General features: G+C 46.1%; 1 long non-coding RNA gene and 1 pseudogene across 1 annotated transcript; one reads left to right on the top strand and one right to left on the bottom strand.

Annotated features, from left to right (window-relative positions):
• The first annotated feature begins 4,081 nt into the window (after positions 1-4,081).
• Positions 4,082-20,013, top strand: part of LOC136311151 (threonine--tRNA ligase 2, cytoplasmic-like) — a 35,870-nt pseudogene continuing 19,938 nt past the window's right edge.
• On the bottom strand, positions 7,280-9,524 carry LOC136310612 (uncharacterized). The gene is made up of 2 exons (XR_010726590.1): positions 8,563-9,524; positions 7,280-8,157 (listed from the first exon to the last, which is right to left on the bottom strand). It is a non-coding gene; the product is annotated as an uncharacterized lncRNA (long non-coding RNA).

Raw genomic sequence — 20,013 nt, 5'->3', positions numbered from 1 at the left:
CTCCGGTCCCTTCCTGCCGCCGTGGTTTGGGGTTGGACGCAACCTTGCGGGAAAGCTAGAGACAGTGGAGGGAAGTAGCGACAGCCAGGTGTGGCATAACCACATCCCACGTTTATCCAGCTGTCTACCGAGTGCTACTACTTCTTAGGGAAAGTGTCCCTTTATTTTTTAGAAATTGGAAAACTGTGTGATCGTGTGTGATACGTGAACCAACCACACACATGACTGCTGTCCTCTGATCTGAGCCTGGTGTCCAGTAAACGAAGCCAGATTAGAACAAAGGGTTACTGGCCGCTCGTGGGAGGCCTCTGCCATGCACGACGCCTCGCCGTGGATCGTGAGAATGTGACACGACAGCTTCATGTGCCAGCTGCCTGGGACCTCCCAGACCCTGGAGTGACGTCAGGACAGTCTGCAGCGGGTCTGCGTGTGACCGGTTCTCTCCACGGGTGCTCTGTCCTATTCCTCTCCTGTGCCCGTGTGAGGGAATTATAGCACTGGGGTCCAGCTGCTGTCCACGTGATTTGTGTCTTCTAAGAGTCACCCTAAGATCACATGTTGGTAGACAGAAACAACTTAACAAAGGCCTTGTAGTTCTTACTGTTTTCCCAGTTAGGCAATTAACAAAAATATCTGGGATTATTGTAATACTCTTGCCAATTCAGTTTATAGAAACAATTAGATATTTTTCCTGCTGCCTACAGTGGAAGATTTGTTTTTCAGAAACCAAAACTCCCTCTGGGGTGGTCTGGTTGTGGTAATGATTAAAACAGACTTTTCCTGCCTTTGCTCCTGACCCTTTGTGTGACCTCGAGGCCACCACTGCATGACCTGCATGTTTCTGAAGTTTGGATGTCTCATGGCCTTGCTGAGTTGGGACTGTCCCTCCAGGAGCTGACCAGCTTCTGAAGACAGCAAAGGCCTCATTGGCAAGCTTGACTTTCCCGTGCAATCCAACCGATCCAGAGCCTGCACCTTGATCAGGGTCTCACGCACCAGGCTACCATCTCCAGTCCTAACCATTGGGCCACCATGGCCAGGTACCAGCCAACTGGGGACACCCCTGAACTCCAGAGCCTGCCTACCCTGCTGTGCCTGTTCCTCCCTACAAAAAACTGAAAGGCTCTCACCCCTGTTCTCTTCCCTTTCCACGGCTCCTGCCTGGCCCTGACCCTCCTCTTGGGGACTATGAATAAACCGGTTTTCAACAGCAGTGTCTGCACTGTTGGCCTCGCCACACCTGAAGAACAATGAACCTACCTATTAAAATTTCCAGGAAAGTCCATACCTGGGGTTGGGGCTGTGACAATATAGTGAAGCACTTCTGGCCTCATGAAGAACTAGAGAAGCAGTCCCAGAACCCCACTGCTACCCTCAGTGCCAGGCTTTAAGGTAAGTGGGCCTCACATCAAAAATTCTGAAGGAAATGCTGCCATCTGGTGGTATGTTTGCAGTTTTGCAGGTAGCGAGGCCCTGTCATCAAAAATTCTGAAGGAAATGGTGCCATCTGGTGGTATGTTTGCAGTTTTGCAGGTAGCGAGGCCTTGTCATCAAAAATTCTGAAGGAAATGGTGCCATCTGGTGGTATGTTTGCAGTTTTGCAGGTAGCGAGGCCTTGTCATCAAAAATTCTGAAGGAAATGGTGCCATCTGGTGGTATGTTTGCAGTTTTGCAGGTACCGAGGGCCTGTCACTAAAAATTCTGAAGGAAATGCTGCCATCTGGTGGCATTTTTCAGTTTTGCAGATTCTCAGGAATTGCTTATTTTAATTTTTTTTTTTTTTTTAACTTACTGATTTTAAAGAAAGAGGAAGGGAAGGGAGAGAGACAGGAGGAACATTGATCTGTTCTGGTCTATGCCCTGACCAGGGATTGGACCAACAAACAACCTTTGTGCTCAGGCCAACACTCTTATCAACTGAGCTATCCAACCAGGGCGTTTGTTTGTTTGTTTGTTTGAAGTAAACTATTTCTTAGAGCAGTTTTACATTCACAGAAGTTGAACAGAACATACAGCAGGTCCTCAAGTAACGTCATTTTGTTCAATGTCTTTTTGTCATAACGCTGATGGGATGCTGTAGGAACTGAGTTCTTTGTATCAATCAGTTTTTGGTAAAAGTGGTTTTGTTATATACCCAACACTACGGGTAGATCTCAAAATTATTGTGCTAAGGGAAAGAAGCCAAACAAAAGGATTAATATACTGTATGACTTCACTTACAGACGTTTCTAGAAAATACAAACTAACCCATAGTGACAAGAAACAGATCAGTGGTGGTGTGGGGATTAGGGTGCAGGAGGGTAGGGGCCCAAGAAAGTTATAAGCTGCAAAGAAGCCAGAGGAAACTTGTGGGGTACCCTGCCAAGCAGGGCCACAGCATTTGGCAATACAAAGGTCATGGCAGAACAGGAGGCGCAGAAACCAGATGGCAGAAGGTTGAATGTGCAGCCCGAGAGTCTAACTGTCCAGAAGCTGATCACGGAAGGGTGTGAGAGGGGTACAGTGGTCTTAGTGCCATATTTACAGAATCTTCTCCTGGGAGCCGCCTGTGATTCCAGTGAGCTTAATGCAAATAGCTTGCCTCTGGCCCCTACCCCGACCCCCTAAACCTGGGAGCTTCTGTCATGCTCACTCTGCTCCTGGAATGGCATTCATTCACCTCTCCACCTTGGTAACACCTGCCAACCTTCATTTTCCAGAGTGATTGCTTTCTGTCTTCACGGCATCGATCCATTTTGGAACTCCAACAGTATTTATTACCTTTTATCTCATCATAGGTATGACACGTTTAACTTGACCAAGGTTGAAAGGCATCATAATGTTAAGCAAAAAGACACTGGTAGCCTGACCTGAGGTGGTGCAGTGGATAAAGCATCAACCTGGAACCCTGAAGTTGCTGGTTCAAAACCCTGGGCTTGCCTGGTCAGGCACATATGGAAGTTGATGCTTCTTGCCCCTTCCCTCTTTTCTTTCTCTCTTCTCTAAAAAAAATGAATAAATAAAAATGTTTTTTTTAAAAAGACACTGGCACCAGATAGTCCGGGTTTGAACCTCAGCTGTGTGATGCAGTGGTTATGTGACTTTGGTCAAGTCACTTAGGCTCTCTGTGCACCTTTCTCCGTCTATAAATGGGTAGAATAGTGTCTCTTGTTATAAGCCTTAGAGCTACTATTTCTAAAAAGCTTAGAACAGTGTGTGCCACAGTCTAACCTCTAGAAATGTTAATAAAAATAAATTTGTGTTTCTACTGCAGGTAGGTTTGTGCTCATGGTTAAGAGGGCTACCAAAGATGGGTGGCATTAGTCCGGGCCTCGAGGAAGTGGCAACTGCCTCACAGATTTAATATGTGTACCTAGGTAGCCTGGTCCAGCAGCCCCTGCTCTGCACTTGGTCTGCCTTGAGATGAAGGCCAAAGAAGACTGATTCTCAGTGTCCACTCTTACAAAGTTCGATGTAAGTCCAAAGAATAGCAAAAGCTAGAATGGAGTCATTCTGGGAGGGAGACGGCTCCCTCCCAGATGATTTGCGTTTCAACCGACGAATGGCGACAAGCTGATAACCTTTAAAGTACCTTATTCAGGCCCGCCACCAATCTCCAGGCGGAGGCCACAGGGGGACCCTGCACCCAGTGTCCCCTAAGCCCACACTGCGCCAAGGTTCGACCTCATTGCCACGGTGTGCAGTCCCAGGCCCCGCTTCCCCATAGCCCCGCCCCTTTTGTGTACGTAGCAGCCCCGCCTCTATTGCGTACGTCAGCGTCGTCCAGACCCTCACCGTTGTCTCGCCGCCGCGGCTGCGTACGCAAGCGCAGCCCCGCCCCTCGCCGTCGCCCCGCCTTCCGTTTCCATAGCTCCGCCGCTCCCGCGTACTCAAGCGCAGCTCCGCCCCTCGCCGTCGCCCCGCCTCCCGTTTCCATAGCTCCGCCGCTCCCGCGTACTCAAGCGCAGCCCCGCCCCTCGCCGTCGCCCCGCCTCCCGTTTCCATAGCTCCGCCGCTCCCGCGTACTCAAGCGCAGCCCCGCCCCTCGCCGTCGCCCCGCCTCCCGTTTCCATAGCTCCGCCTCTCTCGCGTACTTAAGCGCAGCCCGGCCCTCGCCGTCACAGCGTCCCCTGAAGTATGTGCAGTTGTTGGCTGGTCCTCGTTGCCACTGCTGCTGCTGCACCCTCACCGTGCGCGACGTCGCTTGCTGAGGGAGGCGGGCGCCATGGAGACGAAGGCCCTGGCGAGTGATAAGGTGGCTTCGCGCCTGGAGCGGCAGGAGGAGGACATCCGTTGGCTGTGGGCGGAGGTCCTGCGCCTGAGAGAGGAGCTGCAGGACGCGCCCGACCGGTGCCAGGCCGAGGGGCCGTGCCTGACGCGGGAGGTGGCGCAGCTCCGGGCCGAGAACCGCGCCCTGCGCTACCACCTGCACTGCCTGCGGATGTGCTTCGGCCAAGAGCTGATACACCAGGCCAAGATGGAGCACGCGGCGGCGTGGGCGGCAGCTCCGGCTCCCGGCACGCAGGTAGCGTGGCGGGACTCCTGGAGGGGACACGGCGGGCCCCTCCTGGGGCCGGGTGGCACGCTGGGGGTGCAGGGCCCGTGCGGGGACGAGCCCAGCCGCCCTGCGCCCTCCTAGACACCCCGTAACCACCGCCTTTGCAGTCATGCGACGTCATGATGCACCTGCTCAGCTTTTGCATGAAATTGCTGCTGCGCGTTTTTTTTTAGGGGCAGAAATAGACAGACTTTGTCTGTCTGTCTGTCTGTTTGTTTGTTTGAAGGAGAGGCCGGCGAGTTGCAAGCTCTGCTCTCTCCCCGGGCGGGAGCCAGCAGCTGCAGGGCCCGAGCCCCTAGTGGTGGCGGCTCTAACCTGTTAGGACAGGTGGTCGTGGGCGTTCCTTTTCTACGGTCTTTCTCTCTTACGTAGCTGTGAATGCAGGGCTTGGCCATTTCAGTTCATGGAGGGGCAGGTTCTCTCCCTGAGACGCACTTCAGTGTTCTGCGTTCCGAAGGCGTTCTCGTTCTCGAACCCCAGCACGTTTTCCAGTTTTTTTTCCCAAGACAGACTGCGGTGCGCGAGCGCCACGGTGAAATAACACGTTTAACTCGTCTTCGGGTTTTCCAGTGACCTTAAAATACGTTCGATATGTTAGAAAGCAGGACCTGGTCCCAGCAAGAAAACACCTTGCCCATTGAGGGGGGTGGGGTGGGGGGTGCCGCCTTGTGGGAGTGTCCCCTCCCGCGGTGTCATCTGTCACTCTTTTCCTGTTATCCGTGTGCGTTGGTCACGATTTACTTTTATTTCCCAGCCTCCTCCTCGTCAAAGCCAAGAAAAGACCAAGAAGAAGAAAAAGAAGGAGGAAAGGGAGCTTAGCGCTGAGGTAGGTCGTTGCTATGGGAACAGGCTGGCGTAGGCGGTTGGTTACCCAGCGCGTTTCAGAGCAAACACCGCCTCTGACTAAATGGCCACTTGGGGCACAGTGGTGCATTGACACTGCAGCCCTTAGACTTAGTGTTTCTGAACAGGGAGAGGAGACAGCCACGCAGCTCCGATCCGCCGCTCCGTCTTGTGCGCGCTCAGATGGGAGGGCTCCTCTGTGTGGCGTAAGGTGGCTGCTTTGGTTTTTCCGATGAATTGTTGAAACAGCCAGAGTGGGTATCAGGTGTCAGCAGAGGAGGGCTACCTAGCCTCAAAGGGCTTAGTGTGGTTGAGTGGGGATAGAAGCTGGAGGAAGTACTAGAGCATGACGTCAGACGGTGCATGAATAAGTGCTGGGTTGAGCGACTCCATGTACCTGTGTGTGACACGTGTGGGAAGGGGCGATGGCAGTGGGCAGAGGTCCTGGGCTTGACGCCGAGAATGAGAAGGAGGTCAGAGTGGACATGGGGGGACAGACGTGGGGCTGGCAAGGAGGGGGCACAGGGAGGAGGGGTGAAGCTTACTCAGAGCTGAGCAGTTAGGAGAAACCGGGTTGTGTATACTCACCTTCGCGATTCTCCTGATTTTCAGGAGAGAAAGCAGCTCCGCTTCATACGGGACCAAGCGAGACTTCTTGAAACGTTGAAGGAAGATCGTCAGCTGTTGTTTACCATCTGTCAGAACGAGGGGAATACAAGGAAGGTGATCTCTGTAAGAGTGGGCAGTGGAGAGACCGTGCCCGGGGAAGTTTGGAAAGGTACAACTCACCCAGTGGCTTCCAAGATTAGGTAAACTGTAGTTTGGAGAAGATGTTCAGTAATGAGGGTTGTGCCCCAGCTTGTTGTCATGTGTTGTTCTGAAGGAACACTAAAATCTTTCTTTTCTTACTCATTGAGTAAATCACATGAAATCAGTTGATTTTTCTCCCCCTCTGGCTTCTAAAGAGGCCGATCAAATATCAGAACACATTTTCCTTCTCTGAAAACATCCAAATTTTGAAGTTTTAGTAGAAATACGTAGTAGAGAAAAACGTATAACCCTTGACAGGCCACATTACGTTGACTTTGTTCATTATCAAGATAATTCCGCGAATTCCCACAGGACTCTAAGGGTCAGGAAACTTATCTCCGAACCATTGATTCCACCAGTAACTAACGGTGGATGGTTCGAAGAACCAATTTGGACAGGTCCCTAAACCTTTCCAAGCCTGTTTTCTTGCATTTTCAGTGGAAATAATACTACTTTCCCCACTTACCTTATGAGGTTGTAGAGATTAACTGAAATAACTATATGGAAAATGACTCCAACAATGAAAGTGTGTCTAGAAATGTACAAAACGTTAATTAATTATGGCTTGAAGATGTCCGTGTTAGGGCTGTTAGCAGCCTGAAATAAGTATTTTGTTTTTCCTAGAAATTACGATAGTGAATGAAGTTGTGTTGTTTTGACTAATGTCAATTTTTAGTGTTAATTACCGAGTATTTAGAAGCTATAGCTCAAAACTGCCATGTAAATACACTTCTGCTACTCTGACAGTGTGTGGTTGTGGTCGTCCTTCTGTCTGACCCTGTCACATCATGTACCCAAAGGCCCCTTCGAACCCATTGCCATATTTTCCAGGAGAGATGGATCAGTGTGCTGGAGAAAAATGAGTTTTGAAGCAAAAATACTTTTTATGTTAGTCCTACAGAGGGGTTGCAAGCATGTAAGAAGTAAAAGTTATCCAAGACAAAAGGATGGGGCAAAGCTCTATCAGGCAAGCCCAATACGAAAACAGTGGCCATCACTTTACTATGAGACAGTAGGAATTCAGGGCCAAAATCATGAAATGGGATATTGAGAATTATTTCAAAAAGAGATGAGCAGTATAATCCACGCTTATTATTTGTCATGAACCCTTTTTTTTTTTTTAAGCGAGAGACAGAGACAGGAAGGGAAAGAAAGGAGAAGCATCAATTCGTAGTTGAAGCACATTAGTTGTTCATTGATTGCTTCTCATATGTGCCTTGACCAGGTGGCTCCAACCAAGCCAGTGACCCCTTGCTCAAGCCAGCCACCTTTGGGCTCAAGCTAGCAACCATGGGGTCATGTCTATGATCCCACACTCAAGCTGGTGACGCCATGCTCACGTTGGTGAGCCTGTGCTCAGCCTGGTGTCCTCGGGCTTTCAAACCTGGGTCCTCAGCGTCCCAGGTCGACACTTTACCTACTGCGCCACCACCTGGTCAGGCTGTCACGAACCTTTGTGAGTTAAATTACCTGTGGGGAAGACCCACTAGCCCCATTTTACAGATGAGAAGACCAAATTTAGAGAAGCAGAGTAAATTGTCCAGTGTTTAAACCCAGCTTGGACTGACATCAGATTGTGTGCTCTTAACCAGAGTGCTATACCACTGCTCAAGTTACTCACAGATGCAAAATAAAACATCACATATAAGATGACACCATGTAGAAAGATTATGAGAGCACAGAGAAAAGGTATTTTTGCACTTTTCCTGGTAAGAAAATTTGGCAGTGTGTTCTTACAGAAATCATTAATAGTGCATTTTCCTTGACCAAGCAGTTTTACATCTAGAATTTTCTGTGGGAAAAAAAAATGGTTGGATAAGATGTGTGTTTAGGGATTTTCATTGCAGTATTATTTGTTGTTGCAAAAGAAAGCGCAAAGAAATAACCAGAATGCCTGGAAATACTGGGTTCATCAAACAAGTGTTGGTTCTGCAACTATTAAGTGACATGCTTTAGGAATCTGTCTACTGTTAGGGAGAAATGTGACTTTTTTTTTTTTTTCATTTTTCTGAAGCTGGAAACAGGGAGAGACAGTCAGACAGACTCCCGCATGCACCTGACCGGGATTCACCCGGCACGCCCACCGGGGCGACGCTCTGCCCACCAGGGGGCGATGCTCTGCCCATCCTGAGTGTCGCCATGTTGTGACCAGAGCCACTCTAGCGCCTGAGGCAGAGGCTACAGAGCCATCCCCAGCGCCTGGGCCATCTTTGCTCCAATGGAGCCTTGGCTGCGGGAGGGGAAGAGAGAGACAGAGAGGAAAGCGCGGCGGAGGGGTGGAGAAGCAAATGGGCGCTTCTCCTGTGTGCCCTGGCTGGGAATCGAACCTGGGTCCTCCGCACGCTAGGCCGACGCTCTACCGCTGAGCCAACCGGCCAGGGCGAAATGTGATTTATTTTAAGTTTAAAAACGAGGTAACCAAATAACACACAGGATGATACTATTAAAGATTTTGTATTGGTATGTATATTTGTCAAAAAATGTGGAAGGACATACATGATTTCTGGATGATAGGACTGAGAGTGATTTTCTTTCTTTGTGCTCTTCTGCGCTTTCCAGGTTTCTTCTCTTAAAGTATTGCTTTTGTCAGTAATTTTCAAACTAAAGTAAATGTTCTCTAAAAGACACACACACACACACACACACGAAGAAAATTACCACCTTAGAAAATAGGCAAAGGAAACGGACACTTCATCAAAGTAAAAATGGCCATTAAACATAAAGTTAATCAGATTAAGACAGTTTCCAACATCACATTGGCAAAGACTTAAAAAAGTCTTTTAGGTTGTGTGGAACTGGTACACACAGGCAGTAACATATCAGAAATCTTTCAAAGACACATGTCCTTTGACCAACAGTTCCAGAAGACACTTAGCTGCCTGTGCGTCAGTGTCTCTGCAGGAGTGGAAGCTTACGTAATGAGTACAATGCTTCTAGGCTGTTTGGGAAGTCTATCTGGTGGCACGGTTGTGGAAAAGCGGCCTGTAAAATTATCATGGCAACTGTTTAAAAAAGAAAAGGTGTATGTGTGTCTGTGTGTGAAGAGAGGTGGGTGTAGAAAAAGACTGGAAAGACATGTACCAAAATGTTGTGAGTTGTTATCTCTGGGCATGTGATCTCTATTCTATTCTTCCTCTGTTTTCCAAGTTCTTTACAGTGGACGTATATTACTCTTGTACTTAAAATAAATGTCACAGAATAAAAACTTCCTGTCCCGTTAGTTTACATTTGTACTTTTCATCTGCTTAAAGAAAGAAACAATCCCTGGAAGTATTTTAGTCTTTTGTTTTAAGGAATCGTTAGAGCTTGTGATAAAGTTAATTGCCAAGTGACTTTTCTCTCACTAGTCGAGAACTGGCTGAAAGCACAGTAGTAGCCAAAGTCAATGGTGAACTGTGGGACTTGGACCGTCCACTGGAGAAGGATGCCACCCTAGAGCTGCTTAGCTTTGATAATGAGGAAGCTCAAGCTGTAAGTATTGAACAACTCACAGCCAGCCTTTCAGTATCTGGGTTGTAAGCAACAGGCACGAAGCCCCATGCTGAAGTCAAGATAGATGGCTTTTGTGACCCTCTAAGGCAGGGGTCCCCAAACTTTTTACACAGGGGGCCAGTTCACTGTCCCTCAGACCATTGGAGGGCCGGACTATAAAAAAAACTATGAACAAATCCCTATGCACACTGCACATACCTTATTTTAAAGTAAAAAAACAGAACGGAAGTAGTACTGTACCTGAGCGACGCCGCGCTTTGCTCTCACTGACCACCAATGAAAGAGGTGTCCCTTCCAGAAGTGCGGCGGGGGCCAGATAAATGGCCTCAGAGGGCCGCAGTTTGGGGACCCCTGCTAAGGTTTGAAATGTGTACGTTGCTGTTTAATCTGTATTTTAATAAGTTTTTATAGAATGAGTATGTACTAATATTTATCAGGCTGTTCTTTTTAAGTAGCCTGTATTTATCATTTCTCAAAATAACTTTTATAAAGGGAGCAATCCAAAAGGAAGATATAACCGTTATAAATGTCTATGCACCTAATATAGGAGCACCTAAATATATAAAGCAGACTTTGATGGATATAAAGTTGAGATCAACCGCAATACAATAATAGTAGGGGATTTCAATACCTCACTAACATCACTAGATAGATCCTCAAGAAAGAAAATTAACAAAGAAACAGCAGACTTAAAGGACACACTAGGTCAACTTGATTTAATTGATATCTTCAGAACCTTTCACCCTAAAGCAGGGGAATATACATTTTTTTCAAGTGCTCATGGTACATTCTCTAGGATAGACCACATGTTAGGGCACAAAAGCGGTCTCAACAAATTTAAGAAGATTGAAATCATATCGAGTACTTTCTCTGATCACAATGGCATGAAACTAGAAGTCAACCACAACAGAAAAGCTGAAAAATACTCAAACACTTGGAAACTAAATAGCATGATATTAAATAACGAATGGGTAAACAATGAGATCAAGGAAGAAATTAAAAAATTCCTAGAAACAAACAATGAGCATACATCAACTCAAAATTTATGGGACACAGCAAAAGCAGTCCTGAGAGGGAAGTTTATAGCATTACAGGCATACCTCAAGAAGCTAGAAAAAGCTCAAATAAACAACTTGACCCTACATCTAGAAGAACTATAAAAAGAACAGCAAGTAAAGCCCAGAGGTAGTAGAAGGAAGGAAATAATAAAGATCAGAGCAGAAATAAATGACGTAGAGGCTAAAGAAACAATACAGAGGATCAATGAAACCAGGAGCTGGTTCTTTGAAAAGGTAAACAAGATCGATGAACTTTTAACCAGACTCACCAAGGAAAAAAGAGAGAGGACTCAAATAAAATTAGAAATGAGAGTGGAGAAATAACAACTGACACAGCAGAAATACAAAAAAAATGTAAGAAAATACTATGAAGAACTGTACATCAAAAAACTAGACAACCTAGCCCTGGCCGGTTGGCTCAGCGGTAGAGCATTGGCCTGGCGTGCAGAAGTCTCGGGTTCGATTCCTGGCCAGGGCACATAGGAGAAGCACCCATTTGCTTCTCCACCTCTCCCCCTTCCTCTCTGTCTCTCTCTTCCCCTCCCGCAGCCAAGGTTCCATTGGAGCAAAGATGGCCCGGGCGCTGGGGATGGCTCCTTGGCCTCTGCCCCAGGCGCTAGAGTGGCTCTGGTCACGTCAGAGCGATGCCCCGGAGGGGCAGAGCATCGCCCCCTGGTGGGCAGAGCGTCGCCCCTGGTGGGCGTGCCGGGTGGATCCCGGTCGGGCGCATGCGGGAGTCTGTCTGACTGTCTCTCCCCGTTTCCAGCTTCAGAAAAATACAAACAAACAAACAAAAAAACTAGACAACCTAGATGAAATGGACAAATTCCTTGAAACATATAATCTTCCAAAAATTAATCTGGAAGAATCAGAAAAACTAAACAGACCAATTACAACAAATGAAATTGAAACAGTTATCAAAAAACTCCCAAAAAAGAAAAGTCCTGGGCCTGATGGCTTCACAAGTGAATTCTACTAAATATTCAAAGAAGAACTAACTCCTATCTTTCTCAAGCTATTTCAAAAAATTCAAGAGGAAGGAAGACTTCAAAGCTCCTTTTATGAGACGAGCATAATTCTGATTCCAAAACCAGGCAAAGACAACACAAAAAAAGAAAATTATAGGCCAGTATTCCTGATGAATTTAGAAGCAAAAATCCTCAACAAAATATTAGCAAACCGGATCCAGCAATATATGAAAAAATCATACACCATGATCAAGTGGGATTTACTCTTGGGAGGCAAGGCTGGTACAACATTTGCAAATCAATTAATGTGATTCATCACATAAACAAAAGGAAGGAGAAAAACTACATGATAATTTCAATAGATGCAGAAAAAGCATTTGATAAAATCCAGCACCCATTCATGATCAAAACTCTCAGCAAAGTGGGAATACAGGGAACATACCTCAACATGATAAAGGCCATCTATGACAAACCCACAGCCAATATCATACTCAATGGGCAAAAATTAAAAGCAATCCCCTTAAGATCAGGAACAAGGCAGGTGTGCCCCTTTCGCCACTCTTATTCAACATAGTTCTGGAAAACCTAGCCATAGCAATCAGACAAGAAAAAGAAATAAAAGGCATCCAAATTGGAAAAGAAGAAGTAAAACTATCATTATTTGCAGATGATATGATATTGTATATAGAAAACCTTAAAGTCTCAGTCAAGAAACTACTGGACCTGATAAATGAATTCAGCAAGGTGGCAGGATATAAAATCAGTACTCAGAAATCAGAGGCATTTTTATACACTAACAATTAACTGTCAGAAAGAGAAATTAAGGAATCAATCCCCTTTACCATTGCAACCAAAAAAATAAAGTACCTAGGAATAAATTTAACCAGGGAGATTAAAGACTTGTACTCAGAAAATTATAAAACATTGATAAAAGAAATCAGGGAAGGCCCTGGCCGGTTGGCTCAGCGGTAGAGCGGGAGTCTGTCTGACTGTCTTTCCCTGTTTCCAGCTTCAGGAAAAAAAAAAAAAAAAAAAAAAAAAAAAAAACAGAATAAAAAGACAAACGATGGGAGAATATATTTGACAATGCATCTGATAAGGGGTTAATAACCAAAATTTATAAAGAACTTGTAAAGCTTAATACCAGGAAGACAAAAAATCCAATCCAAAAATGGGCAAAAGAAATGAATAGACACTTCTCCAAAGAGGACACATAGATGGCCAATAGGCAGATGAAAAAATGCTCAACATCACTAATCAGTAGAGAAATGCAAATTAAAACCACAATGAGATACCATCTCACACCAGTCAGAATGGCGCTCATCAACAAAACAACACAGAATAAGTGTTGGCGAGGATGTGGAGAAAAGGGAACCCTCCTGCACTGCTGGTGGGAATGCAGACGTGCAGCCACTGTGGAAAACAGTATGGAGATTCCTCAAGAAATTAAAAATCGAACTGCCTTTTGACCCAGCTATACCACTGTTAGGAATGTATCCCAAGAACACCATAGCACTGTTTGAAAAGAAGAAATGCACCCCCATGTTTATGGCAGCATTGTTCACAATAGCAAAGATCTGGAAACAGCCCAAGTGTCTGTCAGAGGACGAGTGGATTAAAAAGCTTTGGTATATATATACTATGGAATACTACTCAGCCATAAGAAATGATGACATCGGATCTTTTACAACAACATGGATGGACCTTGATAACATTATACTGGGCGAAATAAGTAAATCAGGAAAAACTAAGAACTATATGATTCCATACATAGGTGGGACATAAAAATGAGACTCAGAGACATGGACAACAGTGTTGGGGTTACAGGGTGGGGGGGGGAGAAGGAGGGGGTTGGGGGAGGGGAGGGGCACAAAGAAAACCAATTAGAAGGTGACAGAAGACAATTTTATCAATGTCACCCCATCAAAATTAATCAAAAAAAAAAAAAAAAAAAGAATGTGTCTCAGGGCTAATTCAGGCAGTTAGAAGAATAGTATAAGGATGCTAATTCTGCTTCTCAGGCCACATCCTGCAAAAGGGGCCCCAAGCAAATTGGTGATTTGGCTCCTCTGATTTTGCCAATTGGATTAAAAAAAAAATAGGAATGCCCTGAAATGGAACTAACAATACATGAGCATAAATTTAAAGGACTTTTAGATACTGGAGCTGATATATCTGTTATTGCTAAGCTACATTGGCCTCCTTCCTGGCCCACTCATGCAGCAGCCACAGAATTACAAGGTATAGGGCAGAGTAAATCCCCTCAACAAAGTTCTAGTTTTCTACATTGGGAAGATTAAGAAGGTCATTCTGGATTTTTTAAGCCTTATGTCAGGGTCCCCAAACTACAGCCCGCGGGCCACATGCGGCCCCCTGAGGCCATTTATGCGGCCCCCGCCGCACTTCTGGAAGGGCACCTCTTTCATTGGTGGTCAGTGAGAGGAGCATAGTTCCCACTGAAATATTGGTCAGCTTTTTGATTTAAATTTACTTGTTCTTTATTTTAAATATTGTATTTGTTCTCGTTTTGTTTTTTTACTTTAAAATAAGATATGTGCAGTGTGCGTAGGAATTTGTTCATAGTTTTTTTTATAGTCCAGCCCTCCAATGGTCTGAGGGACAGTGAACTGGCCCCCTGTGTAAAAAGTTTGGGGACCCCTGCCTTATGTGCTCCCTGGATGGCCAGTTTATCTGTGGGGTAGAGATGTTTTGAAAAATATGGGAGCATTGCTTGTCAGTCCTAATGGTTTAGTCAGTACTCAGATGCTTGATCAGGGATTTTTGCCTTCCAAGGGACTAGGGAAAGAACAGCGAGGAATTCTCACCCCCATAGGAGTGGCATCCAATACCAGAAGGTGTGGATTAGGATATCAAAATTTAGCATAGGGGCCTTGGCAGCTCCTGCTACCTCAATAATGCATTGTGCAGACCCAATTACTTGGAAATCAGATAATCCTGTATGGGTAGACCAATGGCCCCTTCCTCAGGAGAAACTTAGGGTAGCTGCTCAATTGGTACAAGAGCAGCTACAGCTTGGGCGCATTGAACCATCTAATAGCCCATGGAATACACTTCCATATTTTGATCTTGTTGGCTCCTGGATTATCAAGGGGCATAGGCAACCCTTACAGCTTATAGGTTTTGAGCCTCAAAATTACTGTTGTTCCTTTTTTCAAAGGATCAACAACAATGGCTCTGGGAAACTTCCACTAAATGGCAAATCACTCTTGCAAATCAATGGACTTTATACTGAAACTGTCAACTTAAAATCAGCTCAAGGCCCTGGCCGGTTGGCTCAGCGGTAGAGCGTCGGCCTGGCGTGCGGAGGACCCGGGTTCAATTCCCGGCCAGGGCACACGGGAGAGGCGCCCATTTGCTTCTCCACCCCTCCGCCGCGCTTTCCTCTCTGTCTCTCTCTTCCCCTCCCGCAGCCGAGGCTCCATTGGAGCAAAGATGGCCCGGGCGCTGGGGATGGCTCTGTGGCCTCTGCCTCGGGCGCTGGAGTGGCTCTGGTCGCAACATGGCAACGCCCAGGATGGGCAGAGCATCGCCCCCTGGTGGGCGGAGCGTCGCCCCTGGTGGGCGTGCCGGGTGGATCCCGGTCGGGCGCATGCGGGAGTCTGTCTGACTGTCTCTCCCTGTTTCCAGCTTCAGAAAAATGGAAAAAAAAAAAAAAATCAGCTCAAAGTCTAGAATTATATGCCATTATCATGGCTTTTCAGCATTTGCCATATTCCCCCTTTAATCTATATACAGACAGCAAATATTTACTTATGGTGTTTCCACTATAAAGACTGCTGTCTTAAACAAATGCTGATGAACTATTTCAGCAGTTCCTCCTTCTTCAAAGACTTGTATGTCAACATAGAGCTCCATGTTTTATAGGACATACTCGAGCTCACTCCATGCTCCCTGGAGCTTTAGCACAAGGGAATGCCCTTTTTTTTTCTTTTTTTTTTTTTGTATTTTTCTGAAGTTGGAAACGGGGAGGCAGTCAGACAGACTCCCACATGCGCCCGACTGGGATCCACCCAGCACGCCTACCAGGGGGGGGATGCTCTGCCCATCTGGGGTGTCACTCTGTTGTAACCAGAGCCATTCTAGTGCCTGAGGCAGAGGCCACAGAGCCATCCTCAGCGCCCGGGCCAACTTTGCTCCAATGGAGCCTCAGCTGTGAGAGGGGAAGAGAAGAGAGAGACAGAGAGGAAGGAGAGGGGGAGGGCTGGAGAAGCAGATGGGCGCTTCTCCTGTGTGCCCTGGCCAGGAATCGAACCCGGGACTCCTGCACACCAGGCTGACGCTCTACCACTGAGCCTACCGGCCAGGGCCTGTTTGTTTTTTATAGTTTCCAACCTAATGGGTGTATCTCATTGTGACTTTGCTTTGTATCTCTCTAGTGACGAGTGACATTGAGCATCTTTTCATGTGCTTATGAACTGTTTATATATCCTGTTCAGAGACATGGCTCTTCAAGCCTGTTTCCCATTTTGAATGGGCTGTTGCTTTTTGTTGTTGAGTTGCCATTCTTTGTATGTGCTGGATGTGAATCAGATGTGTTAATTGCAGTTTTCTCCCATTCTGTGGGTTGAGAACTAAACTCAGTCAAACCTTTGCACAGACAGGTGTTCTGACTGGAACATGGTGCCGTCGGTGTGAAGCAGCTAGTTGAGCAGTCACCTTTCCTGAGCAGTTACCCACATGCAGTGCCTGGCATGGTGGGAAGAGCAGACTAGAGAGGGAGGGGGCTGCTAAGTGTTTAAATGGGACAATATGCTTGTCTACTATAAACTTTGTTTTATGCCAATTAATAATGTCACTGTCTCGGCCCTGGCCGGTTGGCTCAGTGGTAGAGCGTCAGCCTGGCATGCAGGAGTCCCGGGTTCGATTCCCGGCCAGGGCACACAGGAGAAGCGCCCATCTGCTTCTCCACCCTCCCCCTCTCCTTCCTCTCTGTCTCTCTCTTTCTCTCCCGCAGCCAAGGCTCCACTGGAGCAAAGATGGCCTGGGCACTGAGGATGGCTCCACGGCCTCCGCCTCAGGCACTAGAATGGCTCTGGTTGCAACAGAGCGACGCCCCAGATGGGCAGAGCATCGCCCCCTGGTGGGCATGCCGGTGGATCCCGGTTGGGCGCATGCGGGAGTCTGTCTGACTGCCTCCCCGTTTCCAACTTTGGAAAGATGAAAAAAAAAATAACAATAATGTCGCTGTGTCTACAGAATTTTACACATTTTACGCAGTTAAAATCTTCTTGAGCACTGCTGTCCACGTAGAAATATAAGGTGATCCACAAATCCGAGCCACATGTCATGTTACATTTTCTAGTAGCCCCATTTTAAAAGTAAAACAAGTGAAATGGGTTTTTATAATGTTTTATCTAACCCAACATGACCAAAAGATCACTTTAGTATGTAACCAACTTAAAAAAATAGTGAGTTTTTTCACATTATGCCTCTGAAGTTCAGTGTCTTTTGTACAAACATCAAACCTCATTTCAATTTAGTTGCAGTTCAGGTGCTCGCTGATGATACGGGCTGTGGCTCCCGCGCTGGACGGCACAGCTCTAGGTGGTGAGCATGTGTATCCCAGGATCTTCGCCCTAGAACATGGGAGACACACATTCAGTGTTTGCTGGAAAAAGTAAAAATTTTTTTCCCATTTAAACATTTCATGTAATAACACGTATGTTTATTTTTCTTTGCAGTACAATAAATGTAAATGCCGCATCTTGAATGAGAAGGTTAACACTCCAACTACCTCTATTTACAGGTAAAGTGTGCATAAATTTTAAAACTGCTCTGGGGGTCACTAGAAGGCATTAGCTGGAGAAGCAGTTTGTCTTTGGTGTGGCATGGGTGTCTGTAAACTCGCATATTGATGTTATCACCAGAGGAAGTTATTGTTTTCTCCTTTGTATTTATCAGAACCCTGAACACAGTGCCTTTTTCTGTGTGGGCGACAGTGCTCGCCTGTGCCTTGCATTTTTGGGAGGCTGTTGGGAAAGGACTTCCTGCTGCACTCCCACATTCTTAAGAAAGTGATGGCGGGAGCTGTTACGGGCCCTCCCCACGCAGTGGTCCTCTGTCTCTCTCTGTGCTCCCCATTGCCAGGGGACCAAAAGTATCAGCCTCTGTGTGTTAACAGACTATTCGTGACAGCTGACAGGAAGCGGTGGGAAGCAGAGGCAAAGGGACAGTAGGAAGAGGCACATGAGAGTGGTCCTGCCTTACTGAGCTCTGAGCTCCTGAGCCCTCTCCATTCAGCCATTCTGTAAGCTGCCTTCAGGTTGACTGGTCCCGTTTCTGTGCTCTAGTTGTCAGCTGCTGCTGTGACCTTCCCAGTCCTACGTGCAGGATCTGGGATCCACAAACTGGTCACCGACCTCAGCATCCTCCACCAGGTCACTCACTTATGGCTCTGTGGCTGAGTTGTACTGGGAGTAAAATCGTGCCCTCTGTGCAAAGCTGTGCACAGTGCATATCTCTTCAGTTATGGTCAGAACACTGCTGTTTGTCAACAAATTGGGAAGCCATGCATGACAAGTTTGTTCATTTGTTACCTGTCATTCAAATTAATGTTAGTATAATCAGTCTAGAGTTTAAACTCAAGGAAGAAGTAGAAAAGATTCCCTAGGCTTTAAGTTCCTGGCTTCTAATACTTAATCTTTTGGGGTTAGCTTTTTAACCTCACTTTGGTTAACATTGACACTTTTTAACTTGTCAGTTTCAGTGGCTTGGGTTTAATCTCTAGAGACTAAATGGCTTTCTGCTATGGCGTTATTTAAAGACTAGAGTGTTGATCAGTGTTGAAGAGATTTCATTATTGATCTCGCTGGTTTAGGTGTTCCCTTTCTTCTATTGACCATTGATTTACAAACCATCTTGGACAATATAGGACGTCTGGTTATTCAGAGAAATGGCATTTTCATGGTTGAAGCTTCATCCTGCTTTGATGAATAAGTCCATCCCTTTAGGTATACATCATAATTTTTAATATTTTACCCAGTGAACGCTTAAAATCATGTGAAATTGTTTGGAATAGTAAAAGGACAACTTACTTTCTTTACTAAGTTTTCCTTAAATGGGTCAGTGTCAAGTGCCCTCCCCTCTGGCGGGTGTTCTAGTGTTTGTCTCTGTCAGTGCCCGGTGCTCCTTCAGGCTTGAGGGCCCTGGTTTGCTGCAGGCACCGGGGAGGCCCCGCCCCCCCCCCCCCCTGCGTATTGTAGTGGTGCTGTCCTCATACAGACTTTCATGGGAGATTGGCATTCCAAATCGGTGCTCTGTGTTTAGAGACAGAAATAGTCGGGCTTCTTGTCATAAACACAGAGGGCCTAAAAACAAACAAACAAACAAACATTGAAACTTATTTATTTTTAATACACTTCATTTCTTTTAGAGCAGCTTTAAGCTCACAGCAATATTTCAAGGAAGGTACAGAGCTCTCCCGATGCCCACGCCCCACAGACACATGGCGTCCCCGCTGTCCACATCCCCCTCAGGGTGGCACCTTTGTCACAGTTGGTGAACCTGCACTGACGTGGTTTTATACCAGGGTTCACTTTTGTGTTGCACGTTTTATGGGTTTGGTAAAGTTTATTTAAGGTAAGGTATCAAAGTTAATGCTTTTGTATCAGTCTCAGATGATTTTGGTTTTGACAGTTAGTGTGAAGCAGGGAAATGTATTTTTGATTATACAACAAATGGGTGTCTTTAAGAGCCTTGGAGTGTCACGATTAGAAGTGGTGTCTCTGAGTACAGTTTTCTTTTTCTAGAAGATTCTGCAGCTTTTGAGTCTGAGCAGTGGGAGTGATATTTGAGGCTGGATGAATTGCCCTTTTCTTTTAACCTAAATTAAAACTTAATTTAATTAATATAAACTGCCCTTACATTAAAAATCACCCTGCCTGACCTGTGGTGGCGCAGTGGGTAAAGCGTCGACCTGGAATGCTGAGGTCGCTGGTTCAAAACCCTGCACTTGTCTGGTCAAGGCACATATGGGAGTTGATGCTTTCTGCTCCTCCTCCCTTTCTCTCTCTCTCTCTCTCTCTCTCTCTCTCTCTCTCCCTCCTCTCTAAAATGAATAAATTAAAAAAAAATTTTAAAAATCACCCTGAGACATACAATTTAGTGAAATCCTTTACTTAAAACATGAGAACACGGTCCATATGAATAGTCTGTAAAGCTGTAACTGTGTCGGGCCATGTCTTAAATATTTCATTGTAGGTGCGGTCCACTAATTGACCTTTGTAAAGGCCCCCATGTAAGACACACTGGAAAAATTAAAGCCATAAAAATTTATAAGGTAAGG

The sequence above is a fragment of the Saccopteryx bilineata genome, chromosome 7 (genome assembly GCF_036850765.1).
Source record: "Saccopteryx bilineata isolate mSacBil1 chromosome 7, mSacBil1_pri_phased_curated, whole genome shotgun sequence".
Taxonomy (NCBI): Eukaryota; Metazoa; Chordata; class Mammalia; order Chiroptera; family Emballonuridae; genus Saccopteryx; species Saccopteryx bilineata.
The sequence above is the reverse complement of the archived record's forward strand: the minus strand, read 5'-3'. Positions and strand labels throughout refer to the sequence as shown.